This window comes from Ovis canadensis, chromosome 15 (genome assembly GCF_042477335.2).
Source record: "Ovis canadensis isolate MfBH-ARS-UI-01 breed Bighorn chromosome 15, ARS-UI_OviCan_v2, whole genome shotgun sequence".
NCBI classification, from domain to species: Eukaryota; Metazoa; Chordata; class Mammalia; order Artiodactyla; family Bovidae; genus Ovis; species Ovis canadensis.
Window position 1 is genome coordinate 7,276,255 of NC_091259.1, and position 23,627 is coordinate 7,299,881.

A 23,627-nucleotide genomic window follows, 5' to 3' on the forward strand; every position below is an offset into this window, starting at 1 on the left:
CACGTGATTTCCGGGTGGGGCCCACGTGATTTCCGGGTGGGGCCCACGTGATTTCCGGGTGGGGCCCACGTGATTTCCGGGTGGGGCCCACGTGATTTCCCCGTGGTGCCCACGTGATTTCCGGGTGGGGCCCACGTGATTTCCGGGTGGGGCCCACGTGATTTCCGGGTGAGGCCCACGTGATTTCCCCGTGGGGCCCACGTGATTTCCCCTGGGGGCCCACGTGATTTCCGGGTGGGGCCCACGTGATTTCCGGGTGGGGCCCACGTGATTTCCGGGTGGGGCCCACGTGATATCCGGGTGGGGCCCACGTGATTTCCGGGTGGGGCCCACGTGATTTCCGGGTGGGGCCCACGTGATTTCCGGGTGGGGCCCACGTGATTTCCGGGTGGGGCCCACGTGATTTCCTTGTGGGGCCCACGTGATTTCCCCTGGGGGCCCACGTGATTTCCGGGTGGGGCCCACGTGATTTCCGGGTGGGGCCCACGTGATTTCCGGGAGGGGCCCACGTGATTTCCGGGTGGGGCCCACGTGATTTCCGGGTGGGGCCCACGTGATTTCCGGGTGGGGCCCACGTGATTTCCGGGTGGGGCCCACGTGATTTCCGGGTGGGGCCCACGTGATTTCCGGGTGGGGCCCACGTGATTTCCGGGTGGGGCCCACGTGATTTCCCCGTGGGGCCCACGTGATTTCCGGGTGGGCCCCACGTGATTTCCGAGTGGGGCCCACGTGATTTCCCCGTGGGGCCCACGTGATTTCCGGGTGGGGCCCACGTGATTTCCGGGTGGGGCCCACGTGATTTCCGGGTGGGGCCCACGTGATTTCCGGGTGGGGCCCACGTGATTTCCGGGTGGGGCCCACGTGATTTCCGGGTGGGGCCCACGTGATTTCCGGGTGGGGCCCACGTGATTTCCGGGTGGGGCCACGTGATTTCCGGGTGGGGCCCACGTGATATCCGGGTGGGGCCCACGTGATTTCCCCTAGGGGCCCACGTGATTTCCGGGTAGGGCCCACGTGATTTCCGGGTGGGGCCCACGTGATTTCCGGGTGGGGCCCACGTGATTTCCGGGTGGGGCCCACGTGATTTCCGGGTGGGGCCCACGTGATTTCCGGGTGGGGCCCACGTGATTTCCGGGTGGGGCCCACGTGATTTCCGGGTGGGGCCCACGTGATTTCCGGGTGGGGCCCACGTGATTTCTGGGTGGGGCCCACGTGATTTCCGGGTGGGGCCCACGTGATTTCCGGGTGGGGCCCACGTGATTTCCCCTGGGGGCCCACGTGATTTCCGGGGAGGGCCCACGTGATTTCCGGGTGGGGCCCACGTGATTTCCGGGTGGGGCCCACGTGATTTCCGGGTGGGGCCCACGTGATTTCCGGGTGGGGCCCACGTGATTTCCGGGTGGGGCCCACGTGATTTCCGGGTGGGGCCCACGTGATTTCCGGGTGGGGCCCACGTGATTTCCCCGTGGGGCCCACGTGATTTCCGGGTGGGCCCCACGTGATTTCCGGGTGGGGCCCACGTGATTTCCGGGTGGGGCCCACGTGATTTCCGGGTGGGGCCCACGTGATTTCCGGGTGGGGCCCACGTGATTTCCGGGTGGGGCCCACGTGATTTCCGGGTGGGGCCCACGTGATTTCCGGGTGGGGCCCACGTGATTTCCCCGTGGGGCCCACGTGATTTCCGGGTGGGGCCCACGTGATTTCCGGGTGGGGCCCACGTGATTTCCGGGTGGGGCCCACGTGATTTCCCCTGGGGGCCCACGTGATTTCCGGGTGGGGCCCACGTGATTTCCGGGTGGGGCCCACGTGATTTCCGGGTGGGGCCCACGTGATTTCCGGGTGGGGCCCACGTGATTTCCGGGTGGGGCCCACGTGATTTCCCCGTGGGGCCCACGTGATTTCCGGGTGGGGCCCACGTGATTTCCGGGTGGGGCCCACGTGATTTCCGGGTGGGGCCCACGTGATTTCCGGGTGGGGCCCACGTGATTTCCGGGTGGGGCCCACGTGATTTCCCCGTGGGGCCCACGTGATTTCAGGGTGGGGCCCACGTGATTTCCGGGTGGGGCCCACGTGATTTCCGGGTGGGGCCCACGTGATTTCCGGGTGGGGCCCACGTGATTTCCGGGTGGGGCCCACGTGATTTCCGGGTGGGGCCCACGTGATTTCCCCGTGGGGCCCACGTGATTTCCGGGTGGGGCCCACGTGATTTCCGAGTGGGGCCCACGTGATTTCCGGGTTGGGCCCACGTGATTTCCGGGTGGGGCCCACGTGATTTCCGGGTGGGGCCCACGTGATTTCCTTGTGGGGCCCACGTGATTTCCCCTGGGGGCCCACGTGATTTCCGGGTGGGGCCCACGTGATTTCCGGGTGGGGCCCACGTGATTTCCGGGTGGGGCCCACGTGATTTCCGAGTGGGGCCCACGTGATGTCCGGGCGGGGCCCACGTGATTTCCGGGTGAGCCCCACGTGATTTCCGGGTGGGGCCCACGTGATTTCCCCGTGGGGCCCACGTGATTTCCGGATGGGGCCCACGTGATTTGCGGGTGGGGCCCACGTGATTTCCGGGTGGGGCCCACGTGATTTTCGGGTGGGGCCCACGTGATTTCCGGGTGGGGCCCACGTGATTTCCGGGTGGGGCCCACGTGATTTCCCCTGGGGGCCCACGTGATTTCCGGGTGGGGCCCACGTGATTTCCGGGTGGGGCCCACGTGATTTCCGGGTGGGGCCCACGTGATTTCCCCGTGGGGCCCACGTGATTTCCGGGTGGGCCCCACGTGATTTCCGAGTGGGGCCCACGTGATTTCCGGGTGGGGCCCACGTGATTTCCGGGTGGGGCCCACGTGATTTCCGGGTGGGGCCCACGTGATTTCCGGGTGGGGCCCACGTGATTTCCGGGTGGGGCCCACGTGATTTCCGGGTGGGGCCACGTGATTTCCGGGTGGGGCCCACGTGATATCCGGGTGGGGCCCACGTGATTTCCCCTGGGGGCCCACGTGATTTCCGGGTAGGGCCCACGTGATTTCCGGGTGGGGCCCACGTGATTTCCGGGTGGGGCCCACGTGATTTCCGGGTGGGGCCCACGTTATTTCCCCGTGGGGCCCACGTGATTTCCGGGTGGGGCCCACGTGATTTCCGGGTGGGGCCCACGTGATTTCCGGGTGGGGCCCACGTGATTTCCGGGTGGGGCCCACGTGATTTCTGGGTGGGGCCCACGTGATTTCCGGGTGGGGCCCACGTGATTTCCGGGTGGGGCCCACGTGATTTCCCCTGGGGGCCCACGTGATTTCCGGGGAGGGCCCACGTGATTTCCGGGTGGGGCCCACGTGATTTCCGGGTGGGGCCCACGTGATTTCTGGGTGGGGCCCACGTGATTTCCGGGTGGGGCCCACGTGATTTCCGGGTGGGGCCCACGTGATTTCCGGGTGGGGCCCACGTGATTTCCGGGTGGGGCCCACGTGATTTCCGGGTGGGGCCCACGTGATTTCCCCGTGGGGCCCACGTGATTTCCGGGTGGGCCCCACGTGATTTCCGGGTGGGGCCCACGTGATTTCTGGGTGGGGCCCACGTGATTTCCGGGTGGGGCCCACGTGATTTCCGGGTGGGGCCCACGTGATTTCCGGGTGGGGCCCACGTGATTTCCGGGTGGGGCCCACGTGATTTCCGGGTGGGGCCCACGTGATTTCCGGGTGGGGCCCACGTGATTTCCGGGTGGGGCCCACGTGATTTCCCCTGGGGGCCCACGTGATTTCCGGGGAGGGCCCACGTGATTTCCGGGTGGGGCCCACGTGATTTCCGGGTGGGGCCCACGTGATTTCTGGGTGGGGCCCACGTGATTTCCGGGTGGGGCCCACGTGATTTCCGGGTGGGGCCCACGTGATTTCCGGGTGGGGCCCACGTGATTTCCGGGTGGGGCCCACGTGATTTCCGGGTGGGGCCCACGTGATTTCCCCGTGGGGCCCACGTGATTTCCGGGTGGGCCCCACGTGATTTCCGGGTGGGGCCCACGTGATTTCCGGGTGGGGCCCACGTGATTTCCGGGTGGGGCCCACGTGATTTCCGGGTGGGGCCCACGTGATTTCCGGGTGGGGCCCACGTGATTTCCGGGTGGGGCCCACGTGATTTCCGGGTGGGGCCCACGTGATTTCCGGATGGGGCCCACGTGATTTCCGGGTGGGGCCCACGTGATTTCCGGGTGGGGCCCACGTGATTTCCCCTGGGGGCCCACGTGATTTCCGGGTGGGGCCCACGTGATTTCCGGGTGGGGCCCACGTGATTTCCGGGTGGGGCCCACGTGATTTCCGGGTGGGGCCCACGTGATTTCCGGGTGGGGCCCACGTGATTTCCCCGTGGGGCCCACGTGATTTCCGGGTGGGGCCCACGTGATTTCCGGGTGGGGCCCACGTGATTTCCGGGTGGGGCCCACGTGATTTCCGGGTGGGGCCCACGTGATTTCCCCGTGGGGCCCACGTGATTTCAGGGTGGGGCCCACGTGATTTCCGGGTGGGGCCCACGTGATTTCCGGGTGGGGCCCACGTGATTTCCGGGTGGGGCCCACGTGATTTCCGGGTGGGGCCCACGTGATTTCCGGGTGGGGCCCACGTGATTTCCCCGTGGGGCCCACGTGATTTCCGGGTGGGGCCCACGTGATTTCCGGGTGGGGCCCACGTGATTTCCTTGTGGGGCCCACGTGATTTCCCCTGGGGGCCCACGTGATTTCCGGGTGGGGCCCACGTGATTTCCGGGTGGGGCCCACGTGATTTCCGGGTGGGGCCCACGTGATTTCCGAGTGGGGCCCACGTGATTTCCGGGTGGGGCCCACGTGATTTCCGGGTGAGCCCCACGTGATTTCCGGGTGGGGCCCACGTGATTTCCCCGTGGGGCCCACGTGATTTCCGGATGGGGCCCACGTGATTTGCGGGTGGGGCCCACGTGATTTCCGGGTGGGGCCCACGTGATTTTCGGGTGGGGCCCACGTGATTTCCGGGTGGGGCCCACGTGATTTCCGGGTGGGGCCCACGTGATTTCCCCTGGGGGCCCACGTGATTTCTGGTGGGGCCCACGTGATTTCCGGGTGGGGCCCACGTGATTTCCGGGTGGGGCCCACGTGATTTCCGGGTGGGGCCCACGTGATTTCCGGGTGGGGCCCACGTGATTTCCGGGTGGGGCCCACGTGATTTCCGGGTGGGGCCCACGTGATTTCCGGGTGGGGCCCACGTGATTTCCGGGTGGGGCCCACGTGATTTCCCCGTGGGGCCCACGTGATTTCCCCGTGGGGCCCACGTGATTTCCCCGTGGGGCCCACGTGATTTCCAGGTGGGGCCCACGTGATTTCCGGGTGGGGCCCACGTGATTTCCGGGTGCGGCCCACGTGATTTCCAGGTGGGGCCACGTGATTTCCCCGTGGGGCCCACGTGATTTCCGGGTGGGGCCCACGTGATTTCCGGGTGGGGCCCACGTGATTTCCGGGTGGGGCCCACGTGATTTCCGGGTGGGGCCCACGTGATTTCCGGGTGGGGCCCACGTGATTTCCGGGTGGGGCCCACGTGATTTCCGGGTGGGGCCCACGTGATTTCCCCGTGGGGCCCACGTGATTTCCCCGTGGGGCCCACGTGATTTCCGGGTGGGGCCCACGTGATTTCCGGGTGGGGCCCACGTGATTTCCGGGTGGGGCCCACGTGATTTCCCCGTGGGGCCCACGTGATTTCCCCTGGGGGCCCACGTGATTTCCGGGTGGGGCCCACGTGATTTCCGGGTGGGGCCCACGTGATTTCCGGGTGGGGCCCACGTGATTTCCGGGTGGGGCCCACGTGATTTCCGGGTGGGGCCCACGTGATTTCCGGGTGGGGCCCACGTGATTTCCCCGTGGGGCCCACGTGATTTCCGGGTGGGGCCCACGTGATTTCCCCGTGGGGCCCACGTGATTTCCGGGTGGGGCCCACGTGATTTCCGGGTGGGGCCCACGTGATTTCCGGGTGGGCCCCACGTGATTTCCGGGTGGGGCCCACGTGATTTCCGGGTGGGGCCCACGTGATTTCCGGGTGGGGCCCACGTGATTTCCGGGTGGGGCCCACGTGATTTCCGGGTGGGGCCCACGTGATTTCCGGGTGGGGCCCACGTGATTTCCGGGTGGGGCCCACGTGATTTCCGGGTGGGGCCCACGTGATTTCCGGGTGGGGCCCACGTGATTTCCGGGTGGGGCCCACGTGATTTCCGGGTGGGGCCCACGTGATTTCCGGGTGGGGCCTACGTGATTTCCCCGTGGGGCCCACGTGATTTCCCCGTGGGGCCCACGTGATTTCCGGGTGGGGCCCACGTGATTTCCGGGTGGGGCCCACGTGATTTCCGGGTGGGGCCCACGTGATTTCCCCGTGGGGCCCACGTGATTTCCCCTGGGGGCCCACGTGATTTCCGGGTGGGGCCCACGTGATTTCCGGGTGGGGCCCACGTGATTTCCGGGTGGGGCCCACGTGATTTCCGGGTGGGGCCCACGTGATTTCCGGGTGGGGCCCACGTGATTTCCGGGTGGGGCCCACGTGATTTCCGGGTGGGGCCCACGTGATTTCCGGGTGGGGCCCACGTGATTTCCGGGTGGGGCCCACGTGATTTCCGGGTGGGGCCCACGTGATTTCCCCGTGGGGCCCACGTGATTTCCCCGTGGGGCCCACGTGATTTCCGGGTGGGGCCCACGTGATTTCCGGGTGGGGCCCACGTGATATCCGGGTGGGGCCCACGTGATTTCCCCTGGGGGCCCACGTGATTTCCGGGTGGGGCCCACGTGATTTCCGGGTGGGGCCCACGTGATTTCCGGGTGGGCCCCACGTGATTTCCGGGTGGGGCCCACGTGATTTCCGGGTGGGGCCCACGTGATTTCCGGGTGGGGCCCACGTGATTTCCGGGTGGGGCCCACGTGATTTCCGGGTGGGGCCCACGTGATTTCCCCGTGGGGCCCACGTGATTTCCCCGTGGGGCCCACGTGATTTCCGGGTGGGGCCCACGTGATTTCCGGGTGGGGCCCACGTGATTTCCGGGTGGGGCCCACGTGATTTCCGGGTGGGGCCCACGTGATTTCCGGGTGGGGTCCACGTGATTTCCCCGTGGGGCCCACGTGATTTCCGGGTGGGGCCCACGTGATTTCCGGGTGGGGCCCACGTGATTTCCGGGTGGGGCCCACGTGATTTCCCCTGGGGGCCCACGTGATTTCCGGGTGGGGCCCACGTGATTTCCGGGTGGGGCCCACGTGATTTCCGGGTGGGGCCCACGTGATTTCCGGGTGGGGCCCACGTGATTTCCGGGTGGGGCCCACGTGATTTCCGGGTGGGGCCCACGTGATTTCCGGGTGGGGCCCACGTGATTTCCCCGTGGGGCCCACGTGATTTCCCCGTGGGGCCCACGTGATTTCCGGGTGGGGCCCATGTGATTTCCGGGTGGGGCCCACGTGATTTCCGGGTGGGGCCCACGTGATTTCCCCGTGGGGCCCACGTGATTTCCCCTGGGGGCCCACGTGATTTCCGGGTGGGGCCCACGTGATTTCCGGGTGGGGCCCACGTGATTTCCGGGTGGGGCCCACGTGATTTCCCCGTGGGGCCCACGTGATTTCCGGGTGGGGCCCACGTGATTTCCCCGTGGGGCCCACGTGATTTCCGGGTGGGGCCACGTGATTTCCCCGTGGGGCCCACGTGATTTCCGGGTGGGGCCCACGTGATTTCCGGGTGGGGCCCACGTGATTTCCGGGTGGGCCCCTCGTGATTTCCGGGTGGGGCCCACGTGATTTCCGGGTGGGGCCCACGTGATTTCCGGGTGGGGCCCACGTGATTTCCGGGTGGGGCCCACGTGATTTCCGGGTGGGGCCCGCGTGATTTCCCCGTGGGGCCCACGTGATTTCCCCGTGGGGCCCACGTGATTTCCGGGTGGGGCCCACGTGATTTCCGGGTGGGGCCCACGTGATTTCCCCTGGGGGCCCACGTGATTTCCGGGTGGGGCCCACGTGATTTCCGGGTGGGGCCCACGTGATTTCCCCGTGGGGCCCACGTGATTTCCGGGTGGGGCCCACGTGATTTCCGGGTGGGGCCCACGTGATTTCCGGGTGGGGCCCACGTGATTTCCCCTGGGGGCCCACGTGATTTCCGGGTGGGGCCCACGTGATTTCCGGGTGGGGCCCGCGTGATTTCCCCGTGGGGCCCACGTGATTTCCCCGTGGGGCCCACGTGATTTCCGGGTGGGGCCCACGTGATTTCCGGGTGGGGCCCACGTGATTTCCGGGTGGGGCCCACGTGATTTCCGGGTGGGGCCCACGTGATTTCCGGGTGGGGCCCATGTGATTTCCCCGTGGGGCCCACGTGATTTCCCCGTCGGGCCCACGTGATTTCCGGGTGGGGCCCACGTGATTTCCGGGTGGGGCCCACGTGATTTCCCCGTGGGGCCCACGTGATTTCCCCTGGGGGCCCACGTGATTTCCGGGTGGGGCCCACGTGATTTCCGGGTGGGGCCCACGTGATTTCCGGGTGGGGCCCACGTGATTTCCGGGTGGGGCCCACGTGATTTCCCCTGGGGGCCCACGTGATTTCCGGGTGGGGCCCACGTGATTTCCGGGTGGGGCCCACGTGATTTCCGGGTGGGGCCCACGTGATTTCCGGGTGGGGCCCACGTGATTTCCGGGTGGGGCCCACGTGATTTCCGGGTGGGGCCCACGTGATTTCCGGGTGGGGCCCACGTGATTTCCGGGTGGGGCCCACGTGATTTCCGGGTGGGGCCCACGTGATTTCCCCGTCGGGCCCACGTGATTTCCGGGTGGGGCCCACGTGATTTCCGGGTGGGGCCCACGTGATTTCCGGGTGGGGCCCACGTGATTTCCCCTGGGGGCCCACGTGATTTCCGGGTGGGGCCCACGTGATTTCCGGGTGGGGCCCACGTGATTTCAGGGTGGGGCCCACGTGATTTCCGGGTGGGGCCCACGTGATTTCCGGGTGGGGCCCACGTGATTTCCCCGTGGGGCCCACGTGATTTCCGGGTGGGGCCCACGTGATTTCAGGGTGGGGCCCACGTGATTTCCGGGTGGGGCCCACGTGATTTCCGGGTGGGGCCCACGTGATTTCCGGGTGGGGCCCACGTGATTTCCAGGTGGGGCCCACGTGATTTCCGGGTGGGGCCCACGTGATTTCCCCGTGGGGCCCACGTGATTTCCGGGTGGGGCCCACGTGATTTCCGGGTGGGGCCCACGTGATTTCCGGGTGGGGCCCACGTGATTTCCCCTGGGGGCCCACGTGATTTCCGGGTGGGGCCCACTTGATTTCCGGGTGGGGCCCACGTGATTTCCGGGTGGGGCCCACGTGATTTCCGGGTGGGTCCCACGTGATTTCCGGGTGGGGCCCACGTGATTTCCGGGTGGGGCCCACGTGATTTCCGGGTGGGGCCCACGTGATTTCCGGGTGGGGCCCACGTGATTTCCGGGTGGGGCCCACGTGATTTCCGGGTGGGGCCCACGTGATTTCCGGGTGGGGCCCACGTGATTTCCGGGTGGGGCCCACGTGATTTCCGGGTGGGGCCCACGTGATTTCCCCGTGGGGCCCACGTGATTTCCGGGTGGGGCCCACGTGATTTCCGGGTGGGGCCCACGTGATTTCCGGGTGGGGCCCACGTGATTTCCCCTGGGGGCCCACGTGATTTCCGGGTGGGGCCCACTTGATTTCCGGGTGGGGCCCACGTGATTTCCGGGTGGGGCCCACGTGATTTCCGGGTGGGGCCCACGTGATTTCCGGGTGGGGCCCACGTGATTTCCGGGTGGGGCCCACGTGATTTCCGGGTGGGGCCCACGTGATTTCCGGGTGGGGCCCACGTGATTTCCGGGTGGGGCCCACGTGATTTCCGGGTGGGGCCCACGTGATTTCCGGGTGGGGCCCACGTGATTTCCGGGTGGGGCCCACGTGATTTCCGGGTGGGGCCCACGTGATTTCCGGGTGGGGCCCACGTGATTTCCGGGTGGGGCCCACGTGATTTCCGGGTGGGGCCCACGTGATTTCCCCTGGGGGCCCACGTGATTTCTGGTGGGGCCCACGTGATTTCCGGGTGGGGCCCACGTGATTTCCGGGTGGGGCCCACGTGAGGTCCGGGTGGGGCCCCCGTGATTTCCGGGTGGGGCCCCCGTGATTTCCGGGTGGGGCCCACGTGATTTCCCCGTGGGGCCCACGTGATTTCCGGATGGGGCCCACGTGATTTGCGGGTGGGGCCCACGTGATTTCCGGGTGGGGCCCACGTGATTTTCGGGTGGGGCCCACGTGATTTCCGGGTGGGGCCCACGTGATTTCCGGGTGGGGCCCACGTGATTTCCCCTGGGGGCCCACGTGATTTCTGGTGGGGCCCACGTGATTTCCGGGTGGGGCCCACGTGATTTCCGGGTGGGGCCCACGTGATTTCCGGGTGGGGCCCACGTGATTTCCGGGTGGGGCCCACGTGATTTCCGGGTGGGGCCCACGTGATTTCCGGGTGGGGCCCACGTGATTTCCGGGTGGGGCCCACGTGATTTCCGGGTGGGGCCCACGTGATTTCCCCGTGGGGCCCACGTGATTTCCCCGTGGGGCCCACGTGATTTCCCCGTGGGGCCCACGTGATTTCCAGGTGGGGCCCACGTGATTTCCGGGTGGGGCCCACGTGATTTCCGGGTGCGGCCCACGTGATTTCCAGGTGGGGCCACGTGATTTCCCCGTGGGGCCCACGTGATTTCCGGGTGGGGCCCACGTGATTTCCGGGTGGGGCCCACGTGATTTCCGGGTGGGGCCCACGTGATTTCCGGGTGGGGCCCACGTGATTTCCGGGTGGGGCCCACGTGATTTCCGGGTGGGGCCCACGTGATTTCCGGGTGGGGCCCACGTGATTTCCCCGTGGGGCCCACGTGATTTCCCCGTGGGGCCCACGTGATTTCCGGGTGGGGCCCACGTGATTTCCGGGTGGGGCCCACGTGATTTCCGGGTGGGGCCCACGTGATTTCCCCGTGGGGCCCACGTGATTTCCCCTGGGGGCCCACGTGATTTCCGGGTGGGGCCCACGTGATTTCCGGGTGGGGCCCACGTGATTTCCGGGTGGGGCCCACGTGATTTCCGGGTGGGGCCCACGTGATTTCCGGGTGGGGCCCACGTGATTTCCGGGTGGGGCCCACGTGATTTCCCCGTGGGGCCCACGTGATTTCCGGGTGGGGCCCACGTGATTTCCCCGTGGGGCCCACGTGATTTCCGGGTGGGGCCCACGTGATTTCCGGGTGGGGCCCACGTGATTTCCGGGTGGGCCCCACGTGATTTCCGGGTGGGGCCCACGTGATTTCCAGGTGGGGCCCACGTGATTTCCGGGTGGGGCCCACGTGATTTCCGGGTGGGGCCCACGTGATTTCCGTGTGGGGCCCACGTGATTTCCGGGTGGGGCCCACGTGATTTCCGGGTGGGGCCCACGTGATTTCCGGGTGGGGCCCACGTGATTTCCGGGTGGGGCCCACGTGATTTCCGGGTGGGGCCCACGTGATTTCCGGGTGGGGCCCACGTGATTTCCGGGTGGGGCCCACGTGATTTCCCCGTGGGGCCCACGTGATTTCCCCGTGGGGCCCACGTGATTTCCGGGTGGGGCCCACGTGATTTCCGGGTGGGGCCCACGTGATTTCCGGGTGGGGCCCACGTGATTTCCCCGTGGGGCCCACGTGATTTCCCCTGGGGGCCCACGTGATTTCCGGGTGGGGCCCACGTGATTTCAGGGTGGGGCCCACGTGATTTCCGGGTGGGGCCCACGTGATTTCCGGGTGGGGCCCACGTGATTTCCCCGTGGGGCCCACGTGATTTCCGGGTGGGGCCCACGTGATTTCAGGGTGGGGCCCACGTGATTTCCGGGTGGGGCCCACGTGATTTCCGGGTGGGGCCCACGTGATTTCCGGGTGGGGCCCACGTGATTTCCAGGTGGGGCCCACGTGATTTCCGGGTGGGGCCCACGTGATTTCCCCGTGGGGCCCACGTGATTTCCGGGTGGGGCCCACGTGATTTCCGGGTGGGGCCCACGTGATTTCCGGGTGGGGCCCACGTGATTTCCCCTGGGGGCCCACGTGATTTCCGGGTGGGGCCCACTTGATTTCCGGGTGGGGCCCACGTGTTTTCCGGGTGGGGCCCACGTGATTTCCGGGTGGGTCCCACGTGATTTCCGGGTGGGGCCCACGTGATTTCCGGGTGGGGCCCACGTGATTTCCGGGTGGGGCCCACGTGATTTCCGGGTGGGGCCCACGTGATTTCCGGGTGGGGCCCACGTGATTTCCGGGTGGGGCCCACGTGATTTCCGGGTGGGGCCCACGTGATTTCCGGGTGGGGCCCACGTGATTTCCGGGTGGGGCCCACGTGATTTCCCCGTGGGGCCCACGTGATTTCCGGGTGGGGCCCACGTGATTTCCGGGTGGGGCCCACGTGATTTCCGGGTGGGGCCCACGTGATTTCCCCTGGGGGCCCACGTGATTTCCGGGTGGGGCCCACTTGATTTCCGGGTGGGGCCCACGTGATTTCCGGGTGGGGCCCACGTGATTTCCGGGTGGGGCCCACGTGATTTCCGGGTGGGGCCCACGTGATTTCCGGGTGGGGCCCACGTGATTTCCGGGTGGGGCCCACGTGATTTCCGGGTGGGGCCCACGTGATTTCCGGGTGGGGCCCACGTGATTTCCGGGTGGGGCCCACGTGATTTCCGGGTGGGGCCCACGTGATTTCCGGGTGGGGCCCACGTGATTTCCGGGTGGGGCCCACGTGATTTCCGGGTGGGGCCCACGTGATTTCCGGGTGGGGCCCACGTGATTTCCGGGTGGGGCCCACGTGATTTCCCCTGGGGGCCCACGTGATTTCTGGTGGGGCCCACGTGATTTCCGGGTGGGGCCCACGTGATTTCCGGGTGGGGCCCACGTGATTTCCGGGTGGGGCCCACGTGATTTCCGGGTGGGGCCCACGTGATTTCCGGGTGGGGCCCACGTGATTTCCCCGTGGGGCCCACGTGATTTCCGGATGGGGCCCACGTGATTTGCGGGTGGGGCCCACGTGATTTCCGGGTGGGGCCCACGTGATTTTCGGGTGGGGCCCACGTGATTTCCGGGTGGGGCCCACGTGATTTCCGGGTGGGGCCCACGTGATTTCCCCTGGGGGCCCACGTGATTTCTGGTGGGGCCCACGTGATTTCCGGGTGGGGCCCACGTGATTTCCGGGTGGGGCCCACGTGATTTCCGGGTGGGGCCCACGTGATTTCCGGGTGGGGCCCACGTGATTTCCGGGTGGGGCCCACGTGATTTCCGGGTGGGGCCCACGTGATTTCCGGGTGGGGCCCACGTGATTTCCGGGTGGGGCCCACGTGATTTCCCCGTGGGGCCCACGTGATTTCCCCGTGGGGCCCACGTGATTTCCCCGTGGGGCCCACGTGATTTCCAGGTGGGGCCCACGTGATTTCCGGGTGGGGCCCACGTGATTTCCGGGTGCGGCCCACGTGATTTCCAGGTGGGGCCACGTGATTTCCCCGTGGGGCCCACGTGATTTCCGGGTGGGGCCCACGTGATTTCCGGGTGGGGCCCACGTGATTTCCGGGTGGGGCCCACGTGATTTCCGGGTGGGGCCCACGTGATTTCCGGGTGGGGCCCACGTGATTTCCGGGTGGGGCCCACGTGATTTCCGGGTGGGGCCCACGTGATTTCCCCGTGGGGCCCACGTGATTTCCCCGTGGGGCCCACGTGATTTCCGGGTGGGGCCCACGTGATTTCCGGGTGGGGCCCACGTGATTTCCGGGTGGGGCCCACGTGATTTCCCCGTGGGGCCCACGTGATTTCCCCTGGGGGCCCACGTGATTTCCGGGTGGGGCCCACGTGATTTCCGGGTGGGGCCCACGTGATTTCCGGGTGGGGCCCACGTGATTTCCGGGTGGGGCCCACGTGATTTCCGGGTGGGGCCCACGTGATTTCCGGGTGGGGCCCACGTGATTTCCCCGTGGGGCCCACGTGATTTCCGGGTGGGGCCCACGTGATTTCCCCGTGGGGCCCACGTGATTTCCGGGTGGGGCCCACGTGATTTCCGGGTGGGGCCCACGTGATTTCCGGGTGGGCCCCACGTGATTTCCGGGTGGGGCCCACGTGATTTCCGGGTGGGGCCCACGTGATTTCCGGGTGGGGCCCACGTGATTTCCGGGTGGGGCCCACGTGATTTCCGTGTGGGGCCCACGTGATTTCCGGGTGGGGCCCACGTGATTTCCGGGTGGGGCCCACGTGATTTCCGGGTGGGGCCCACGTGATTTCCGGGTGGGGCCCACGTGATTTCCGGGTGGGGCCCACGTGATTTCCGGGTGGGGCCCACGTGATTTCCGGGTGGGGCCTACGTGATTTCCCCGTGGGGCCCACGTGATTTCCCCGTGGGGCCCACGTGATTTCCGGGTGGGGCCCACGTGATTTCCGGGTGGGGCCCACGTGATTTCCGGGTGGGGCCCACGTGATTTCCCCGTGGGGCCCACGTGATTTCCCCTGGGGGCCCACGTGATTTCCGGGTGGGGCCCACGTGATTTCCGGGTGGGGCCCACGTGATTTCCGGGTGGGGCCCACGTGATTTCCGGGTGGGGCCCACGTGATTTCCGGGTGGGGCCCACGTGATTTCCGGGTGGGGCCCACGTGATTTCCGGGTGGGGCCCACGTGATTTCCGGGTGGGGCCCACGTGATTTCCGGGTGGGGCCCACGTGATTTCCCCGTGGGGCCCACGTGATTTCCCCGTGGGGCCCACGTGATTTCCGGGTGGGCCCACGTGATTTCCGGGTGGGGCCCACGTGATATCCGGGTGGGGCCCACGTGATTTCCCCTGGGGGCCCACGTGATTTCCGGGTGGGGCCCACGTGATTTCCGGGTGGGGCCCACGTGATTTCCGGGTGGGCCCCACGTGATTTCCGGGTGGGGCCCACGTGATTTCCGGGTGGGGCCCACGTGATTTCCGGGTGGGGCCCACGTGATTTCCGGGTGGGGCCCACGTGATTTCCGGGTGGGGCCCACGTGATTTCCCCGTGGGGCCCACGTGATTTCCCCGTGGGGCCCACGTGATTTCCGGGTGGGGCCCACGTGATTTCCGGGTGGGGCCCACGTGATTTCCGGGTGGGGCCCACGTGATTTCCGGGTGGGGCCCACGTGATTTCCGGGTGGGGCCCACGTGATTTCCCCGTGGGGCCCACGTGATTTCCGGGTGGGGCCCACGTGATTTCCGGGTGGGGCCCACGTGATTTCCGGGTGGGGCCCACGTGATTTCCCCTGGGGGCCCACGTGATTTCCGGGTGGGGCCCACGTGATTTCCGGGTGGGGCCCACGTGATTTCCGGGTGGGGCCCACGTGATTTCCGGGTGGGGCCCACGTGATTTCCGGGTGGGGCCCACGTGATTTCCGGGTGGGGCCCACGTGATTTCCGGGTGGGGCCCACGTGATTTCCCCGTGGGGCCCACGTGATTTCCCCGTGGGGCCCACGTGATTTCCGGGTGGGGCCCATGTGATTTCCGGGTGGGGCCCACGTGATTTCCGGGTGGGGCCCACGTGATTTCCCCGTGGGGCCCACGTGATTTCCCCTGGGGGCCCACGTGATTTCCGGGTGGGGCCCACGTGATTTCCGGGTGGGGCCCACGTGATTTCCGGGTGGGGCCCACGTGATTTCCCCGTGGGGCCCACGTGATTTCCGGGTGGGGCCCACGTGATTTCCCCGTGGGGCCCACGTGATTTCCGGGTGGGGCCCACGTGATTTCCCCGTGGGGCCCACGTGATTTCCGGGTGGGGCCCACGTGATTTCCGGGTGGGGCCCACGTGATTTCCGGGTGGGCCCCTCGTGATTTCCGGGTGGGGCCCACGTGATTTCCGGGTGGGGCCCACGTGATTTCCGGGTGGGGCCCACGTGATTTCCGGGTGGGGCCCACGTGATTTCCGGGTGGGGCCCGCGTGATTTCCCCGTGGGGCCCACGTGATTTCCCCGTGGGGCCCACGTGATTTCCGGGTGGGGCCCACGTGATTTCCGGGTGGGGCCCACGTGATTTCCCCTGGGGGCCCACGTGATTTCCGGGTGGGGCCCACGTGATTTCCGGGTGGGGCCCACGTGATTTCCCCGTGGGGCCCACGTGATTTCCGGGTGGGGCCCACGTGATTTCCGGGTGGGGCCCACGTGATTTCCGGGTGGGGCCCACGTGATTTCCCCTGGGGGCCCACGTGATTTCCGGGTGGGGCCCACGTGATTTCCGGGTGGGGCCCGCGTGATTTCCCCGTGGGGCCCACGTGATTTCCCCGTGGGGCCCACGTGATTTCCGGGTGGGGCCCACGTGATTTCCGGGTGGGGCCCACGTGATTTCCGGGTGGGGCCCACGTGATTTCCGGGTGGGGCCCACGTGATTTCCGGGTGGGGCCCATGTGATTTCCCCGTGGGGCCCACGTGATTTCCCCGTCGGGCCCACGTGATTTCCGGGTGGGGCCCACGTGATTTCCGGGTGGGGCCCACGTGATTTCCCCGTGGGGCCCACGTGATTTCCCCTGGGGGCCCACGTGATTTCCGGGTGGGGCCCACGTTATTTCCGGGTGGGGCCCACGTGATTTCCGGGTGGGGCCCACGTGATTTCCGGGTGGGGCCCACGTGATTTCCCCTGGGGGCCCACGTGATTTCCGGGTGGGGCCCACGTGATTTCCGGGTGGGGCCCACGTGATTTCCGGGTGGGGCCCACGTGATTTCCGGGTGGGGCCCACGTGATTTCCGGGTGGGGCCCACGTGATTTCCGGGTGGGGCCCACGTGATTTCCGGGTGGGGCCCACGTGATTTCCGGGTGGGGCCCACGTGATTTCCGGGTGGGGCCCACGTGATTTCCCCGTCGGGCCCACGTGATTTCCGGGTGGGGCCCACGTGATTTCCGGGTGGGGCCCACGTGATTTCCGGGTGGGGCCCACGTGATTTCCCCTGGGGGCCCACGTGATTTCCGGGTGGGGCCCACGTGATTTCCGGGTGGGGCCCACGTGATTTCAGGGTGGGGCCCACGTGATTTCCGGGTGGGGCCCACGTGATTTCCGGGTGGGGCCCACGTGATTTCCCCGTGGGGCCCACGTGATTTCCGGGTGGGGCCCACGTGATTTCAGGGTGGGGCCCACGTGATTTCCGGGTGGGGCCCACGTGATTTCCGGGTGGGGCCCACGTGATTTCCGGGTGGGGCCCACGTGATTTCCAGGTGGGGCCCACGTGATTTCCGGGTGGGGCCCACGTGATTTCCCCGTGGGGCCCACGTGATTTCCGGGTGGGGCCCACGTGATTTCCGGGTGGGGCCCACGTGATTTCCGGGTGGGGCCCACGTGATTTCCCCTGGGGGCCCACGTGATTTCCGGGTGGGGCCCACTTGATTTCCGGGTGGGGCCCACGTGATTTCCGGGTGGGGCCCACGTGATTTCCGGGTGGGTCCCACGTGATTTCCGGGTGGGGCCCACGTGATTTCCGGGTGGGGCCCACGTGATTTCCGGGTGGGGCCCACGTGATTTCCGGGTGGGGCCCACGTGATTTCCGGGTGGGGCCCACGTGATTTCCGGGTGGGGCCCACGTGATTTCCGGGTGGGGCCCACGTGATTTCCGGGTGGGGCCCACGTGATTTCCCCGTGGGGCCCACGTGATTTCCGGGTGGGGCCAACGTGATTTCCGGGTGGGGCCCACGTGATTTCCGGGTGGGGCCCACGTGATTTCCCCTGGGGGCCCACGTGATTTCCGGGTGGGGCCCACTTGATTTCCGGGTGGGGCCCACGTGATTTCCGGGTGGGGCCCACGTGATTTCCGGGTGGGGCCCACGTGATTTCCGGGTGGGGCCCACGTGATTTCCGGGTGGGGCCCACGTGATTTCCGGGTGGGGCCCACGTGATTTCCGGGTGGGGCCCACGTGATTTCCGGGTGGGGCCCACGTGATTTCCGGGTGGGGCCCACGTGATTTCCGGGTGGGGCCCACGTGATTTCCGGGTGGGGCCCACGTGATTTCCGGGTGGGGCCCACGTGATTTCCGGGTGGGGCCCACGTGATTTCCGGGTGGGGCCCACGTGATTTCCGGGTGGGGCCCACGTGATTTCCGGGTGGGGCCCACGTGATTTCCGGGTGGGGCCCACGTGATTTCCGGGTGGGGCCCACGTGATTTCCCCTGGGGGCCCACGTGATTTCCGGGTGGGGCCCACGTGATTTCCGGGTGGGGCCCACGTGATTTCCGGGTGGGGCCCACGTGATTTCCGGGTGGGGCCCACGTGATTTCCGGGTGGGGCCCACGTGATTTCCGGGTGGGGCCCACGTGATTTCCGGGTGGGGCCCACGTGATTTCCGGGTGGGGCCCACGTGATTTCCGGGTGGGGCCCACGTGATTTCCGGGTGGGGCCCACGTGATTTCCGGGTGGGGCCCACGTGATTTCCGGGTGGGGCCCACGTGATTTCCGGGTGGGGCCCACGTGATTTCCGGGTGGGGCCCACGTGATTTCCGGGTGGGGCCCACGTGATTTCCGGGTGGGGCCCACGTGATTTCCCCTGGGGGCCCACGTGATTTCCGGGTGGGGCCCACGTGATTTCCGGGTGGGGCCCACGTGATTTCCGGGTGGGGCCCACGTGATTTCCGGGTGGGGCCCACGTGATTTCCGGGTGGGGCCCACGTGATTTCCGGGTGGGGCCCACGTGATTTCCGGGTGGGGCCCACGTGATTTCCCCTGGGGGCCCACGTGATTTCCGGGTGGGGCCCACGTGATTTCCGGGTGGGGCCCACGTGATTTCCGGGTGGGGCCCACGTGATTTCCGGGTGGGGCCCACGTGATTTCCGGGTGGGGCCCACGTGATTTCCCCGTGGGGCCCACGTGATTTCCCCGTGGGGCCCACGTGATTTCCCCGTGGGGCCCACGTGATTTCCCCGTGGGGCCCACGTGATTTCCGGGTGGGGCCCACGTGATTTCCGGGTGGGGCCCACGTGATTTCCGGGTGGGGCCCACGTGATTTCCAGGTGGGGCCCACGTGATTTCCCCGTGGGGCCCACGTGATTTCCGGGTGGGGCCCACGTGATTTCCGGGTGGGGCCCACGTGATTTCCGGGTGGGGCCCACGTGATTTCCGGGTGGGGCCCACGTGATTTCCGGGTGGGGCCCACGTGATTTCCGGGTGGGGCCCACGTGATTTCCGGGTGGGGCCCACGTGATTTCCCCGTGGGGCCCACGTGATTTCCCCGTGGGGCCCACGTGATTTCCGGGTGGGGCCCACCTGATTTCCGGGTGGGGCCCACGTGATTTCCGGGTGGGGCCCACGTGATTTCCTTGTGGGGCCCACGTGATTTCCCCTGGGGGCCCACGTGATTTCCGGGTGGGGCCCACGTGATTTCCGGGTGGGGCCCACGTGATTTCCGGGTGGGGCCCACGTGATTTCCGGGTGGGGCCCACGTGATTTCCGGGTGGGGCCCACGTGATTTCCGGGTGGGGCCCACGTGATTTCCGGTGGGGCCCACGTGATTTCCGGGTGGGGCCCACGTGATTTCCGGGTGGGGCCCACGTGATTTCCGGGTGGGGCCCACGTGATTTCCCCGTGGGGCCCACGTGATTTCCCCGTGGGGCCCACGTGATTTCCGGGTGGGCCCCACGTGATTTCCGGGTGGGGCCCACGTGATTTCCGGGTGGGGCCCACGTGATTTCCGGGTGGGGCCCACGTGATTTCCGGGTGGGGCCCACGTGATTTCCGGGTGGGGCCCACGTGATTTCCCCTGGGGGCCCACGTGATTTCCGGGTGGGGCCCACGTGATTTCCGGGTGGGGCCCACGTGATTTCCGGGTGGGGCCCACGTGATTTCCGGGTGGGGCCCACGTGATTTCCGGGTGGGGCCCACGTGATTTCCGGGTGGGGCCCACGTTATTTCCCCGTGGGGCCCACGTGATTTCCGGGTGGGGCCCACGTGATTTCCGGGTGGGGCCCACGTGATTTCCCCTGGGGGCCCACGTGATTTCCGGGTGGGGCCCACGTGATTTCCGGGTGGGGCCCACGTGATTTCCGGGTGGGGCCCACGTGATTTCCGGGTGGGGTCCACGTGATTTCCCCGTGGGGCCCACGTGATTTCCCCGTGGGGCCCACGTGATTTCCGGGTGGGGCCCACGTGATTTCCGGGTGGGGCCCACGTGATTTCCGGGTGGGGCCCACGTGATTTCCGGGTGGGGCCCACGTGATTTCCCCGTGGGGCCCACGTGATTTCCGGGTGGGGCCCACGTGATTTCCGGGTGGGGCCCACGTGATTTCAGGGTGGGGCCCACGTGTTTTCCGGGTGGGGCCCACGTGATTTCCGGGTGGGGCCCACGTGATTTCCGGGTGGGGCCCACGTGATTTCCGGGTGGGGCCCACGTGATTTCAGGGTGGGGCCCACGTGATTTCCGGGTGGGGCCCACGTGATTTCCGGGTGGGGCCCACGAGATTTCCCCTGGGGGCCCACGTGATTTCCGGGTGAGGCCCACGTGATTTCCGGGTGGGGCCCACGTGATTTCCGGGTGGGGCCCACGTGATTTCAGGGTGGGGCCCACGTGATTTCCCTGGGGGCCCACGTGATTTCCGGGTGGGGCCCACGTGATTTCCGGGTGGGGCCCACGTGATTTCCGGGTGGGGCCCACGTGATTTCCGGGTGGGGCCCACGTGATTTCCGGGTGGGGCCCACGTGATTTCCGGGTGGGGCCCACGTCATTTCCGGGTGGGGCCCACGTGATTTCCGGGTGGGGCCCACGTGATTTCCCCGTGGGGCCCACGTGATTTCCGGGTGGGGCCCACGTGATTTCCGGGTGGGGCCCACGTGATTTCCGGGTGGGGCCCACGTGATTTCCGGGTGGGGCCCACGTGATTTCCGGGTGGGGCCCACGTGATTTCCGGGTGGGGCCCACGTGATTTCCCCGTGGGGCCCACGTGATTTCCGGGTGGGGCCCACGTGATTTCCGGGTGGGGCCCACGTGATTTCCGGGTGGGGCCCACGTGATTTCCGGGTGGGGCCCACGTGATTTCCGGGTGGGGCCCACGTGATTTCCGGGTGGGGCCCACGTGATTTCCGGGTGGGGCCCACGTGATTTCCGGGTGGGGCCCACGTGATTTCCCCGTGGGGCCCACGTGATTTCCCCGTGGGGCCCACGTGATTTCCGGGTGGGGCCCACGTGATTTCCGGGTGGGGCCCACGTGATTTCCGGGTGGGGCCCACGTGATTTCTCCGTGGTGCCCACGTGATTTCCGGGTGGGGCCCACGTGATTTCCGGGTGGGGCCCACGTGATTTCCGGGTGGGGCCCACGTGATTTCAGGGTGGGGCCCACGTGATTTCCGGGTGGGGCCCACGTGATTTCCGGGTGGGGCCCACGTGATTTCAGGGTGGGGCCCACGTGATTTCCGGGTGGGGCCCACGTGATTTCCGGGTGGGGCCCACGTGATTTCCGGGTGGGGCCCACGTGATTTCCCCGTGGGGCCCACGTGATTTCCGTGTGGGGCCCACGTGATTTCCGGGTGGGGCCCACGTGATTTCCGTGTGGGGCCCACGTGATTTCCGGGTGGGGCCCACGTGATTTCCGGGTGGGGCCCACGTGATTTCCCCGTGGGGCCCACGTGATTTCCGGGTGGGGCCCACGTGATTTCCGGGTGGGCCCCACGTGATTTCCGGGTGGGGCCCACGTGATTTCCGGGTGGGGCCCACGTGATTTCCGGGTGGGGCCCACGTGATTTCCGTGTGGGGCCTACGTGATTTCCGGGTGGGGCCCACGTGATTTCCGGGTGGGGCCCACGTGATTTCCGGGTGGGGCCCACGTGATTTCCGGGTGGGGTCCACGTGATTTCCGGGTGGGGCCCACGTGATTTCCGGGTGGGGCCCATGTGATTTCCCCGTGGGGCCCACGTGATTTCCCCGTGGGGCCCACGTGATTTCCGGGTGGGGCCCACGTGATTTCCGGGTGGGGCCCACGTGATTTCCGGGTGGGGCCCACGTGATTTCCTTGTGGGGCCCACGTGATTTCCCCTGGGGGCCCACGTGATTTCCGGGTGGGCCCCACGTGATTTCCGGGTGGGGCCCACGTGATTTCCGGGTGGAGCCCACGTGATTTCCGGGTGGGGCCCACGTGATTTCCGGGTGGGGCCCACGTGATTTCCGGGTGGGGCCCACGTGATTTCCGGGTGGGGCCCACGTGATTTCCGGGTGGGGCCCACGTGATTTCCGGGTGGGGCCCACGTGATTTCCCCTGGGGGCCCACGTGATTTCCGGGTGGGGCCCACGTGATTTCCGGGTGGGGCCCACGTGATTTCCGGGTGGGGCCCACGTGATTTCCGGGTGGGGCCCACGTGTTTTCCGGGTGGGGCCCACGTGATTTCCGGGTGGGGCCCACGTGATTTCCGGGTGGGGCCCACGTGATTTCCCCTGGGGGCCCACGTGATTTCCGGGTGGGGCCCACGTGATTTCCGGGTGGGGCCCACGTGATTTCCGGGTGGGGCCCACGTGATTTCCGGGTGGGGCCCACGTGATTTCCGGGTGGGGCCCACGTGATATCCGGGTGGGGCCCACGTGATTTCCCCTGGGGGCCCACGTGATTTCCGGGTGGGGCCCACGTGATTTCCGGGTGGGGCCCACGTGATTTCCGGGTGGGGCCCACGTGATTTCCGGGTGGGGCCCACGTGATTTCCGGGTGGGGCCCACGTGATTTCCCCGTGGGGCCCACGTGATTTCCGGGTGGGCCCCACGTGATTTCCGGGTGGGGCCCACGTGATTTCCCCGTGGGGCCCACGTGATTTCCGGATGGGGCCCACGTGATTTCCGGGTGGGGCCCACGTGATTTCCGGGTCGGGCCCACGTGATTTCCGGGTGGGGCCCACGTGATTTCCAGGTGGGGCCCACGTGATTTCCGGGTGGGGCCCACGTGATTTCCCCTGGGGGCCCACGTGATTTCCGGGTGGGGCCCACGTGATTTCCGGGTGGGGCCCACGTGATTTCCGGGTGGGGCCCACGTGATTTCCCCGTGGGGCCCACGTGATTTCCGGGTGGGGCCCACGTGATTTCCGGGGGGGCCCACGTGATTTCCCCTGGGTTCCCACGTGATTTCCGGGTGGGGCCCACGTGATTTCCGGGTGGGGCCCACGTGATTTCCGGGTGGGGCCCACGTGATTTCCGGGTGGGGTCCACGTGATTTCCCCGTGGGGCCCACGTGATTTCCCCGTGGGGCCCACGTGATTTCCGGGTGGGGCCCACGTGATTTCCGGGTGGGGCCCACGTGATTTCCGGGTGGGGCCCACGTGATTTCCAGGTGGGGCCCACGTGATTTCCCCGTGGGGCCCACGTGATTTCCGGGTGGGTCCCACGTGATTTCCGGGTGGGGCCCACGTGATTTCAGGGTGGGGCCCACGTGATTTCCGGGTGGGGCCCACGTGATTTCCGGGTGGGGCCCACGTGATTTCCCCGTGGGGCCCACGTGATTTCCGGGTGGGGCCCACGTGATTTCAGGGTGGGGCCCACGTGATTTCCGGGTGGGGCCCACATGATTTCCGGGTGGGGCCCACGTGATTTCCCCTGGGGGCCCACGTGATTTCCGGGTGAGGCCCACGTGATTTCCGGGTGGGGCCCACGTGATTTCCGGGTGGGGCCCACGTGATTTCAGG